Here is a 10275-nt window from a genome sequence, read left to right on the forward strand (position 1 = left end):
GCTTGTTTAGCTTGGAGAAGAAAAGGCTCTGAGGAGACCTCATTGTGGCCTTCCAATACATGGAGGGAGCGTATAAACAGGAGGGGGTACCACTGTTTACATGGGTGGATAGTGATAGGACAAGGGAGAATGTTTTTAAACTAAGACAGGGCAGATTTAGGTTAGATATTAGGAGGAAGTTTTTCCCTCAGAGGGTGGTGACGCACTGGAACAGGTTGCCCACAGAAGTTGTGGATGCCTTGTCCCTTGAGGTATTCAAGGCCAGGCTGGATGTGGCTCTGGGCAGCCTGGTCTAGTGGTTGGTGACCCTGCACATAGCAGGGGGGTTGAAACTCGATGATCTTTGAGATCTTTTTCAACCCAGGCCATGATTCTATGATTCTATGACTTCAGTCTTCTTATTTGTACATTACATTTTTAAGCATCTGTTATAAATGCAATTCAGCATATCAAAGCATTTTAAATGCTGAAGATTCATATTATCAAGAGATGGCTCATTACTGCTGTTCTCTACTTTTTTTCCAGTTCCTACTGTTGTAGTCTGAAGAGAATCAATTGTGTCTGTATTTAAATAAAACATGTTTCATAGCTTCCACTAGCACTTGCACAGTTTGGCAGATGATAAGATGTGCACTGGGTCTGGCTGGCACAAAGTTATTTCCTTCACAGCAGCCCAATATGGTTCTATATTTTGGATTTGTGACCAAAACAATGTTGAACACACACCAGTGTTTCAGTTACTCCTGAGCAGTGCTTGCACAGCATCAGTGACTACCCTATTTTGCACTCTGTTCTCTGGTGAGTAGATTGGGAGTGTGCAAGAGGTAGGAAGGGTGACGTCATGCTCAAGAGTAAAATCTCAGAGAAAGAAGAAGAATGTCTGTGGTTATGGAGTCTATCTTCCCAAGTAACCATTCTGCATGTTGAAATCCTGTTTCCCAGCGAAGTGGCTAAACATCTGCCTGCTGATGATCAGTAGTTGAATGCATTTCTTATCTTGCTCTGCTTTTCTTGAACAGCTTTGCTTTACCTTTTAAACGTTCTTTATCTCAATCTACATGTTTTGGTTGGGTTTTTTTTTTTGCTTTTGTTCTTACAGTTATCTCCCCCAGAACTCTGGGGCGGAGTGAGCAAAAGGCTGTGTGGTGCTGAGCTACCTGCCAGGACTAATTCACAACAATATGTTAACTATATGTTGTTAAAAAGGCAATGTATACATATATATGACCAATATATAATTGTATGTATAAGAATTACATATTATATATGTGTAATGCCATTATGTCTGTATGTAAGCGATCTTACTAATAATATGCAACTTAAAATTCCAGTGCCATCACAATGCCTTGCTGGTACCCAAAGGGACACACACAGCACTTGCATGAACCTGAGCAGCACTGAAAAATCCTTCCCGTCCTCCTCCTGTCAATCATGACTGCTAGTGAAACTCATGTCCTCACATCACAAGGATCTCTCCTATATCTGCACTGGGCCATGAAGCAGCTGACTCCTGGTCTCTCCCAGTTGCTGCACCTGGACCTATAAGCCCCTGCAGTTTGTGGTCTCCCTCCTGTTAGTGGCACTCTTATTGTGCTCACATGCCAAGAGAAGCTTGAAGTTCACTGGCATTTGCACATACTCATTCATAAATGAAAGCAAGCTCCTGCAAGTATGCTGCAAATAGGATCTGGTAAGAACAAAGGATAGACTACAGTGATCAAGTATGGAATCAGGCAAGCATACTGACCAAATTCCTCTTTATAACTTGACCGGACTCTTTTACCTCTTTTTCTCTCTATTTTCTTACACGTTTTCCTCCTTGATCTGTCTTTATCCTTCCGTTTGGTCCTTTCCCTAAACAATCTACTAGTTTTATACATTCCCACAATTCCTTTACAAAACACCCAATGCTACACAATGGCTCCAGATTAACTCCTCCCTACAGCTCTTCAGCGAGTGACTCTGCAGGGCATTACAGTGCTGTCTCCACAGTTTCCCCATGGAAACTCATGGTGGGTTTCCTTCAGTGTGCTCTGTTCTCACTGTGATCAGGATCCTCCTACATTGCTCCTCAGATGTTCCCAGGGTCTTTCTGTTTAGTGGTGAGCCCTAACCTCATCACCACAGATAATAGTATAATTGGAAATCTTTGTCTCTTTGTGAGGGGTGCAAGACTATGTATAAACCCCACAGGTCATGCAAGCCTTCCTTTTTTTTCCCAAGAATTAAGTATGCAGAACTGATTACTATAACATCTTGTGCCATAGTGCTTATAGGTACCACAAAGCCAGATTTGCTGGTGTTTGCTCTAGTGCCAGCCCTGGAAGCTTGGCTATGACTTGAGACAATTTTACTGTTGTACAAAATGCAGGGTGAGAAATGGGACTATAGGTTAGAGAAGTGTTCACAAATGACATTCTCAGCTCAATATCCATATTTCTGTGTTATCAGCCTGCAGTAGTCTCTGATTATCAAGTCAGTATTTTATAATGAGCTGATCCACAATTTTTACTGACTTCTGAAACAGAACATGCAAGAATCAATGGAAAGCTAGAGCTGAGAGTTGCCTCCTGATTGGTTAGTGACATGGGGCTAAGAAGATGGCATATATCACTAGTGACAGATTCAGTTACACATTTTTATCATTGGCAGAATGATGTAACCCTCATTACAAAAGAACATTGTTTAATTGATCCATACGCTCCCAGTAGTCCTGTTTTTTTTTCTGCATAACATAAAGGCCAAGTTGCAGTTCACTTTCAATCAAGTGAAAACATTATATTACAGCAGGAATAAGAAGTAGTCTCTGAACATTTTAATTACCATGGCTTAAATATGAGAAAATCATTATACAATTAATGTGGCCAATGCTGCTAGAGGACATTTTAAATAGTAGTCAAATTAGTGAAGAAAAGCCATGAAAGGATTTTATTTTTTTTTTATATACTGGCCTCCAACCTTTTCTTAGTTCCCAGACATTCTCTAGGTTTGCCAGAGTTCAATTAGCTTGGCATACAAGGCTTATCATTATTACCTCCAACACACATGAACAAGAGAGATTTCTATCCTCAATTATAGTGAAAGTCTTAAAGCAACAAGTATTATAAATAAGTCAGGAAAGCTAATGTATATGGCATAGGTAATAATGATCACTCTCACAGTTTCCTGCCGAAGGCTGACTACATGAAATAGTGTTTAAACAAAATCTCTATAGGTTCTAAATAACTTTAAATAGGCACTCATTTCAAAAAGGGGTGCTATTAGCTTCTTCCCTCACCACATGGAATTATGTGGGAGAAGAACAAAACAAAAAGGTTTATCTACAAAAGATAATTGTAAAATATATATACATATATCCAAATTGAATCCTCAAAAATTGACCAGGAGCCAAACTGGGAACAAGTCATTCCAGAGGTCTAATGGAGTATTGGCAAGAATACTCCATTAACCCCTCTGCTGGGGCTTATTTCTCATCTCTTATGTTTCAAGTAACACAATCTGTTGGTTTAAAGACTGAGTCTATTTAAGCAACTTTTTTTTTTGCACCAACATCCTCTCTACCACCTCTTCCCAGAACAATAAAAACCCTGCAGCCTTCCCTCACTAGAAAGTAATTAATTTCCTCCTCTCTGCAGATCATGCCAAATCAAACATCAGTCAGAATATACTGAATTCTGTAATATGCTGAATATCAGTAATATACTGAAGAGCTTGGTCTCAGAGCTGTACTTTCCTGTTCATTTCTACAGGGACCTAACTTCTTGATATCCACAGTGCCTATTACTTCAATAAGTGCTTGTAATCCTATTTAAGATATCAAGACACTATTCACTAAAAAAATATAGGATTTTTTCTCCTTGAAGAACAGTTTGCTTTTTTTTTTTTTTTTTTTTTTTTTTTTTACGTCTAACATTTACTTTGTTATGCTTCTAATCAGCTGCAGATACTTGCTTTGGTTTTGTATGTTAAGTTCATCTGCGGTAGGACCACAAGCTCAGAAGTAAAAAAATGGTGAATGGTTTTAAGCAAGAGGATCTCCATATTTTAGTCTTTGTTCTTCCCAGGAAGTGTTGTGTACTCATTTACGTTGTGTGATAAAAAGCTCAGCTCCAGACACATATGTGAAAGAGCTTAGAGAGCAGCAGGAACAAGGGCATCCTGCACAATTTTGGCTTGAGGTTCAGATAGGAGACTTGTGCATGTGCGTGTGTGCGCAGGTAATAAGGCTGCAGCCTCAGGACTGATATGCTCAGCTGGGGAGAATGAAGATCCAGAGACTACCACTGGAGAGACAGAGGATGCAGGGTCAGTTACCAGAAGGATCCATGTTGCAAGTATGTATATATTTCCCATTGATGGACCTTCACCCTGATCAGTCAGAAAGGAAAACTTCATTTTTCACCATAAAATAATGAAGAAGAGGAGGAAGAAGAAGAGAAAGAAGAGCAATGCTGCTCCTTTACTTTGAAGCTTTATAGGTTTATTAGTTGTTTATGTTTGTCTTTCTTTTCTGAGTTACCTAACCTGTTTCCATCAAATTCAGCATCTCTTACACATTCGAGTCCTCTCTGGCATTTTGCTTTTATAGTTCTTTCATCTTGCAATAAAAATATACTGTATCTTATATGTAATTTTAACTGTTTGAGAATGGCACAATGTGAGAGGAAATGATTTCATATCACCTAACACAGAACACTTTTAGAAACTTCTTTGCACAGAAGTTTCAACAGCATTCAAATGAACTGTCCACCCCAAAGGACCACTGTCTAGGGGAAGGGACATACAAATTGGAATAGACCTTCATATCAAATGCATGTGTTTCAATAGCCTCTGAAAAATTTTTCTTTACTGTAGGAATAGCAACCTGAAAATTCTAAAACAGAAAGGCAATCTGCTGTTATTTTATACATCCAACTTTTAGGTCTGAGGATGCTTTCTTGCTAGTGTCTTTTCTTATTTTTTTATTTCTCTATTTTTGTTTGTTTGTATTTAAACATTTCCCCACAAAGATTATTGCTTATGAAAAGAAATATCTGTGTACTGAAAATAGTTATAGTGGTCATTTTATATATTAAAAAAAATAACATAAAATATATCCAGCTACTTTAATCATGAGAGGATCTCATGCTGTAAAATTGATTATTTAGTTTTCTTCCACTTGAGCAGGATGAGCTATGACTTGGCTGTATTAATATGTATATAACAATAGTTCAGATCTCTGCGGTACAGCTATCTAAAGACAAAAAGAAAGTAACTTTAAACAATAAGTGACTATAAAAGCTACCACAAAGGCTGTATGTAGCCAAATGAGACCAAAAAGCGTTTTCGCCCAGGTAACAGCAGGATTAAGGACTCATAACTAAGGATACATATAGTCCTGAAAGATACTGGTGGAATGGAGCAATTTGGAACCAGTTCTGCCCTCTCCCATTGTTGTTGGTTAGATTACTTGCTGTGGTGTAATTAAGGTGATTTACTCCTTCCCTTATTATCTCTATTGGAAGAGTGAATCGAACAATATTTTTATAGGTTACATTCTGGTTAGCATTTCCCTGCTGTTTCCGCAGTCTTTTGTGTTTTGTTTTTTTTTCTTGTTTTTCAGAACTTTTTACCTTAAAAAGCCTTCAGATACCTTACAGAGAAATACTGTAATTATGTGATTCGACTGCGTATTTTGGGGTAAAAAATGCCACTGTGAATTGACCAATATCATGCACATAAGTGACTTGTGCTGTTCAGGAGTACCATATTCATTTCACTTGCAAATATACCATAAAGACATTTAAACAGTGAAGTCTTCTGAATCTCTATCCATAAGTACCTTTGTAGATGCTACTGTTGGGATGTTCTAGAATCACTAAGGCGATGCTCATAAGATAAGCAAATATGTTTATGACAGTTTATGTATCTATTAAGGCCCTATGTAAAATCTTCAATGAAGAATTAATATGTGTGCAATTCATCACTGATAAAGATCTAGAGGCAAAAATACTGATTGAAATGTTCATGCATTTAGTGAATACACACACACACACACACACAGGCATCATACAGTTTCCTCTATTAGCATTATCAAAAAGAAACCCGTCAACCAACCCAATCATTTAACTAAACAAACAAACAAAAAAAAGCCACTTAAAACTTCAGTACATGCTTTAAATCAGGCCAAAGCTTTGAATCGAACAGCTTAAAAGGCTATGGTGAGTCATAAAAACTTCATTCTGTTCCTGAAAAGTTTAACAAAACTTAGGAAGAGACCAAATGTAGACCGGAATTTGGGCAGATTCTATCCTATTACAGGCAAAGTCAAGGAAATTCTTATATTTTGATAGGAAATTCTTATATTTTGATACCCAATAGCCCAATAGGATAGACAAACAAGGTGATAGCTGGAAGTATTTCAGAGGTCCTACTGGAATACATACCTCACTAAAAGTTTGGCTAGACTGACTGAAAAGCATAGAAGGAAAATAATGTTTTTTTCCCCCTACACTTATTTTTGATTACTTTCAGTAAATGAGTCAAATAACTTGATTTTGATCTGCTAGCATTATCATTGCATTTGCTTCCAATTTTTGAGACACCTTTAACATCACTTTAACATCAATTTCTGTGATATTTTTTTAACATAAAATATTGTAATGATTATGCAGTAAATAATTATAATATTTTTGTTGTTGTTGTTAGAAACGTGACTGATGTGGGACATGAATGTACAGAATCAAACTTATTGAAGAGTGGTACTGAATGGCACTAACTGCAAATTGCAGAGATGACATCTCTATATTTCAGCAACCTGACAGGCACATTTACTTATGCACTGACTTTCAAACTGCGTGCTACTCTTCGTATTCAATTATGGTATGTAGTGAAAAATTTTGCTCAAATCAGTTTGCTCAAATATCTTTATCCCAAAAAGAGACAGAGGAGAGACTTCAGCTTTCTTTGTTCAAATAAAGGGAAAGTCCACAGGGATGGCTCCACCAACAGGGTCTCTCAAAGTACCAGAGGCACAGACTCCTCTTATCCTTTCTTCCCAACCACACTGTCCATCCTCCTTTCCTTATTAGCTGAAGTACTTGGAAGTTACAGACTTCTCGGTCTGCCTAATACATGTTCCCCCTTGTATATGACTTCCCTGTGTATCATACATCTAATGTGTTATTAATTCTAACTTTATGCAGCCCCAGGCAGATAAGATAGTATTAATTAGCCTATTAAGTCTGCATACTAAGTCCAAAGTTCATACATTCAATTTGTTGATCGACCTTTGTAACTTAAGCCTTATTTGGTGAGAGTTTACAAAATAAGTACAGACATCATGTGGAGAGGAATTTACAAGCCTCTGCACAGCTTGTCTGCAAAGACACCTTGTTCATAAGCTTCTTTATCTCAGTTTCCCCTTTCTTCTTTTTTATCATCTAATTCTCCTTGCAAACTTTTTCTAACATAGCCTTTATTATTTCTTTCTGTGTAGTTCTGGGTGCAGATGTATGCCTTAGGGCCATTATCTTCTGTCCCCCATCAATGCCTCCAAGAGAGGAGATTATACTAATTATACATCTCACTAGGCCCATACATATCATCAAAAAGCAAACCCTGATCTATAACATGATTGTGATCTTTGCCAGCCAAGGTCCCCATCCAGCTAATTCCAGTGACTGGAGAAGGTGAGTGAGACATTCACTGTCATCTTGTTTAAGACTTTCCATTAAATGTTCTAAATCCTCAGTCTTCCACCAACTGGGAAGTATGATTAACATTAAAACAACACATTCCCTTCAAATTCCTGACACACATGACTGAATCTTAGTAATAGATAATAAATAGCTGCTCTGTTTTGCAATACTGCTTGTCGGACATCCTCCAGCTCCTTACTTAGGGTTGCAGGAGCCTGAGATGTAAAATTGATTGTCTTTGCGAGGGTATGAGTGACCACAGTAAGTTGTCAGTGGTTGTGGACAGTTAGTCCTGGGACTCCTACTGAAAATACATCTAGGACAAATGACTCTCTCTATGAGAATAGGTTTACATTACTATCACCATTTGCATCAAACTGTAGAGTTGCCCATTTAGATCTCCTTTCTCTAGAGATATAAGAATGTTCATAAGGTGATATGGGTTCAGCTACTCTCCCCAAAATGCAGAGGCCACCTGTAAAATTAGTGGGAAAATAGGAGTATGCGACTCTACTGCAGAGAAAGAACCATCCCATTGGCAAGACTACATGTGCCTAGGTATAAGATGCATTCATTGTCTCATTAGTCGATAATTCTGAATTAGTTAGGTTATATTATGGCTTAGTGCGGTTCACTACCTGGAAAAAACATGGTGCATACATCTGCCAACCTAAATGTATATGTTTTGGCACTCAGTTGGGTAACTACTTCCCCCCCATTATTGATCATCCCATATATGATGTTAATGTCAAATGCAGTGAACAGAGAATAATTTTGTATTGTTTGGGGGTGGGTTGATACACCCACCATGCAAGTGGTCATTAAGTTGTCCACGAATTGTCCCCCTGCTAAATAAAAAAATTGAGGAACTGGCAACCTCTTGGGCTAACCATACCCACGTTTTCTCTAGTGGGTGGATACTCTCCTGGAAGGATTACTTTGACTCCCCATCTGCAGCAAATCAACATACAGACTCAAAACATGGCGGTTCTGGTTCACATGCTCCCTCACCACTATCCTCTCAGGCTTACCCAGAGGCAAGTTGCTTAGGGTCACTACCCAGTGGGCTTCATTTAAAGGTTATCCACAATCCTCCATCTCCTTTCAACTCAGAGGTACAGTTCTCTGGAGCTTGTGCGGGCTTAATGTGGGTATGGTAAGTCCATCCATGTTCTGCTGTTTTCACTGCAGTCTCTGTAGTGAGTAGCCCCTGAAAAGGTTTGTTCCACTTAGGATTCAGTGATGATTCCTTACGGTCTTTTATCAGGATCCAATCTCCAGAACCTATGTCTTCACTATGTTTTGTCCTTATTTGGGCCAGTGCCAAAGGTAGCAATCCGACCCACGGTAAGCAAGTTTCCATCACCAGTTTCAGAAGTTGTTTCTTCATTTCCTCATTCATTTGTTCCACCTTTCCCAAACTTTGAGGGTGCCAGGGGGTATGCAAAACCCATTGTATCCCCAACACAGTCATGATTCCCTGCAGCGCCTTCCCAGTGAAGTGAGTTCCTCTACCTGAGTCTATTTGACCTTATTATCCCATACCTGGGAATGATTTGCTCCAGAAATATCTTTATGACAGAGCCAGACATTGCCGAGGCATGATTCCATCATCCTGCAAGCTGTCATACTACTACTAGGAGGCATTTAAGTCGCCTGGGCGTCTGTATGGGAACTGCTGAGTCATGGCCTGAACCACTGATTGAGCACCTGGAGGAAAGACCCAGTCAGCCCTGGGAGCACAGGTGAAGGCAATTCACCTGTGCAACCAGAAGGGGTGGAGCCTGGCTCCACCTCTCTTAGGCCTCATTTAAGGGCTGACTGCCCCTGAGGAAGTATCTCTGCCTGGAGGTCCCTCCTTGGTGGGAGCCTTTTCCTGCGAGCCCCAAATCTTCCGATCCGGGTGAGCGCTGTATTTTCCTTCCACCTTTTGTAATGCTGTTTCCATTGCGTTAGTCCTGCTTATCGCTACATTTGGTGAGCCGGGCAGGCTGTACTATTGAAATGGCTTTCCTTTTGAATGTCTTTAAGTGGGCCAAGGGGGAGAACATCGTCCCTCTAGATAAAACCTTGCCGGGGCACATCCCAGGATTTCTGGGTTCACCCTTCTATGAACTGGCAGCCATAATTGAAAACTGGGGTCCCTTACGGGATAGTGGGAATATTTCCCAATCACTGTCTGGCATGGCAAAATATTTCTATGGATTAGATAAAGATATCCTGATTACAAAGGAACGCTGACTGGCTGCATCCACTGTAGCATGGCCCCTCTTAATGGCTCTAAATCGTGCAGAACTTTCAAATAATACTTTAGAAAATGAGAACCAGCTACTGCATGATCGCATTGAGAAACTCGAGCAAGAGCTTGGCCTATTGACAGGGAAAAAATCAAGTCTAACTTTCCCCTTAAAGAAAATACGGAATATTGCATTGGAAAATACTCAGGGCCCTGAACCAGTAGACCTGGGTAATCCAACAGGGAAAATCTCTAGATCGGATCTCGAAGCCCCGCTTGAGGTGGATCCTTTCGAGATCCGACCTGTAGTGACTCAAAAAACAAAAAAGATACAGGACAGGCCAGCAGGGGTGCCCCCTG

At 39.6% G+C, this 10275-nt stretch overlaps 1 long non-coding RNA gene across 1 annotated transcript in view; it reads right to left on the reverse strand.

Moving 5' to 3' along the window:
* The window catches only part of LOC110394201, a 34479-nt gene that overhangs the window by 10376 nt on the left and 13828 nt on the right, over positions 1-10275 (reverse strand). The window lies entirely within an intron of this gene.

This window comes from Numida meleagris, chromosome 2, assembly GCF_002078875.1.
Source record: "Numida meleagris isolate 19003 breed g44 Domestic line chromosome 2, NumMel1.0, whole genome shotgun sequence".
Classification (NCBI taxonomy): domain Eukaryota; kingdom Metazoa; phylum Chordata; class Aves; order Galliformes; family Numididae; genus Numida; species Numida meleagris.